Below are 3964 nucleotides of genomic sequence, written 5' to 3'. Positions count from 1 at the left end.
GCTGTTCGATGTTTTATTCCACACCGAACCATCCATACCTTAGTACTGCTGGTGTAATGTTCTCCAGGACAGCATCTGTGTCACATAATTTGACAAACATAATCACTGGAAGCAAGTCTTTAGATTCTCGAGCTGTTGATGCATACTTATTTTGGTTTTGCCGATTTGAATAAGTGTTAGCGTTGTTACGGTACACTTCGTAGTCTTGTCAACACTGCTATTAGAACCACGGCTGGGGATCTAAACTTGGTCTAATCATATTTGACAAGAACGCCAAAAGCCAGAGTGGCCCACACTTATATAAATACACAAAGCTGTTGTTTTCGACTCCCACATTCTACAGTCAAACTTAAAGCGAAATTGATTGAGTTTAAGAAAGCGCTCAACGAGCCTGAATTTTGTATGGGAAAACCTGGCTAAACGTACGCAGAAATGAAAAGTTTTAGATTTTTTCGCTAGGTGACACTGTTAAATCAGTCGCCAACCTAGGAGGAGCTGATGGCACCAATATCCCAAATGGAGCATAACGTGCCTCTGGAGCCGGCCTTCTGAAACCTGAAAGGAGCTTCCAACATAGTTCTTTATCTTATAAGTTCATACTCCATGCTTCCATAGGTCAATGCATGGCAGCGAACGTCAGCTAAGCATTGGGTGCTTAGATGGTGGTACAGCCTGCTTACTTCTGCTTTTGCTTCTGCTAGATTGAGGACTAGATTGAGGAGGTACGATGAGAGCATATGTTCGTAAAAGTGGTGCGGCTCAAACAGTAGTTCTGTTCAACGACGCAGGTTGAACTTGCTCGAAGTTGCTCTTACCCATTAGTCAACAAACGTGTAAGAGTAGGATGCAGTAACTTCGAGCAAATTCAACCTACGTCGTTGAACAGGACTAGTGTCTGTTCTGACATCCAGCGGCTGAGTATAAAATGCTGTAATTTGGCTGTAATCGAATCTTGAAACGTGAAAATTTTGAATGAACCCGCACGTGTTGGGCTTCAGGATCGTGAACTGAAAATGTCGGCGTGAACGTGCTAGCTATCCAAGAGATACGCTAGGCCAAAGGCGATAAGGCAAAATGTGGAGTTTGCTACATAGTGAACGGGAAGCAGATGAAGCGAGTTTTTGTCGGAATTAGACGACAAACTATGAGTCTTAGTACCTAAGACCAGTGTTGGTAAACTCACACTCAAAGCACACTCATGAACCGCTCCTGCGTGAGCAAACTCGCACGCGATTCTGAATCGTTTTCTCACGCGTGAGAATTTCATGCAAAATCTCGCACTCACGAGTCAAGCGCCGAAATCTCATTCGCTTGTAAAACGAATCCAAATACATTTGAACGGCAATCAATGTTGTTGTACGCTAGATTTGCTTTTGTTTTATCATACAATCCTAAAAACTTCGATGTAAACATTAAGAACACCAAGAAATAAAGGAATGAGTGAAATCATGAGTCAACTCATTCATGATTTTTTCGGCGGTGAGTTTAGCGAGTCAAGAATCGCGCGTGATACAACTCAACCATGAGATTTGAGAATTTGAGTTTTTACCAACACTGCCTAAGACATGAAATATGTATGTATAGAAAATAAATGTATCATTCTTATTCCAACTGCCAACTGAAGTAGTTTGGTCTCTGGCTCTCACCACATCCTACCAAAAGAGTTCGGATAGTGAAGAACATATTTTTTTCAAGATTCAAGAAAAAGTTCAAACTTCAAGAATCACAAGAAAAAGTCTGTTCAAGTTTACTTCAAGATGGTCAACCCGGTGGAGAATTCCCAACAAGGCGGAAGTGGAGACGCTACCCGGAATCGGATCCATGCAATTGAACTTCTGCTTGGCCGTGAGAACTGGTCAACGTGGAAATTTGCGCTACAAACGTTCCTGGAACTGAAAGATTTGTGGGGAGTCGTGAAGCCAGCGCCAAATGCCGATAGAACCAGAACCGAAAATTATCCTTTTGCTCGATCCGGTGAACTACGTGCATGTAAGGGAAGCGAAGTCCGCATGGAAGGCGTGGTCGAAGTTGGAAGCAGCATTCGAGGACTCTGGATTGACCCGGAAAGTCGGTCTGTTGAGAAAACTCATAATAACCTCCTTGACAACCAACAACTCCATGGAAAAGCATGAAGTTTAAGCCCGCCTGCTGCCCCGACGGACGAACCAGCAATCACGGTGAATGAAGTGCAGGTAATCCCGGATTTGTCCACGAATTTACTCTCCGTGGCCTGTTCAAGCTGGACCTGGTGCAGTCTTCGCGAGCACTGGCATCTGCGTCGAATGGAACTGCTGCTCTGTGGCACAAGAGGCTTGGCCACATCAACTACGACAGTCTACTAAGGATGAAGCGTGGCTTGGTTTCCGGAATCGAATACGCAGAGCCACCTCCGACAAACGATAAGTTCAAGGTATGTGCTAAGGGTAAGCAGACACGTTTGCCGTTTAGCAAATCCGGTTCACCAGCGCCGGACCTACTCGAGGTGGTCCATTCGGATATCTGTGGTCCGATGGAAGTCAAATCGTAGCGGTTGGGAAGAAGCTGTAGACGATACGAACCGGAAACTGGAGGACCATTTGAAACGTCTGGGAATCCGTCACCAAACCATTTGGTGTCATTCAGCGACACCAGAGGAAGTTTGGAACGAAAGGAAGCTAAACCTGGCACACTTACAAGTTTTTGGTTCAAAGTTTTTGGTTCCGAAGCTAAAAAGTGGGATTCCAAAGCGTACGAATTTAGTTGGAGTGCATTCTCACCGGTTTCGACGAGGATACAAAAGCATATCGTTTGTGGGAACTGAAATCGAAGATCATCAAGAGAGAGATGTTACCTTCGTTAAAGAAGCAGGAGAAAAACTTTCTAAAAGCATGTAGTTCCGTCTTACCCCGCTGGTTCGACACGTTTTAATACGACACTTTTTAATTCGTACCCCGCTTATTCGACACATGTCGAATTAAAAAGAGTTCAAATGTCACAGCGATGTACACTGCAAATGCAAAACAGTTTGATATTGCGCTTATACTCACACCCGCTGCAGCTCCTCTTGCAGAAGCTAATTCCGGAAGTTCTGAGTTGCTGCTATTCGACACCCAAACCGCCTGTAGACCAACCGGAATGAACTAAGGATGGTAACAATCGTAGAAAGAGTGAGTTTTTCATTCGAACCACCACAATATCTGTTAAAATTATGCTCCATAACAAATCCGGAAATCAAAACAAAAACAAAAATAGAGTTGCCAAATTTCAATGAGCATGGTCGTGTAGGGTGACCAGTTTGTCGAATTAAAAGTTTACCCCGGTTATTCGACAACAGTCCGTGTCGTATTAGCGGGGTAATACGGTATGCAGAACCGGAACGAAAAGTCGTAAGACTGTATCTGGGTGATCCATTCCCTTCTGGTACCAGCGGTGTCCGAACCGGAAGCACACAGCAAGACACGTCGAAGATGACCAGGTGCCTGCGGAAGAACAAGCTCTGAAGGTGAGTATTTCTTTGACCCAATCTTCAAATTTGCCCCTGTCACAGGCACTGAGGCGCAGCGGACGAGATCGCTATTTACCAGTTAGATTTTTTCTTTCCGAGTAGAGGACTTCCTTGCGATCAATTTTCAGACCATCAGACTCGATGAAAACGTGGATGTTAGCAGTGTAATCGGCCTGCCTGGGCCCGCAGCTCAGCTTGCCGGCCTGCGGCGAGACGTCAACCGCCAACCGGTGGTGATTCACGTACCTCGTCCAAAGCATTGCACAGTGGGAAAAAATAGGTATAAATCGCGAATAAATTCATTATCTCTGCTCGGAGTGGATGGATTTGAATGAAATTTTGACACAAACTGCAAAAAACTCTACAGTTTCAGATAAGGAGGGTGTTATTTGCCGCACGATGCTGGAAATCAGTTATTGAGCTTGTTTTACCCCGCGCTCTGAAACTGTAGAGTTTTTTGCAGTTTGTGTCAAAATTTCA

This window comes from Aedes albopictus, chromosome 3 (assembly GCF_035046485.1).
Source record: "Aedes albopictus strain Foshan chromosome 3, AalbF5, whole genome shotgun sequence".
In the NCBI taxonomy this organism is placed as follows: Eukaryota; Metazoa; Arthropoda; class Insecta; order Diptera; family Culicidae; genus Aedes; species Aedes albopictus.
This window is presented reverse-complemented; position numbering follows the sequence as displayed.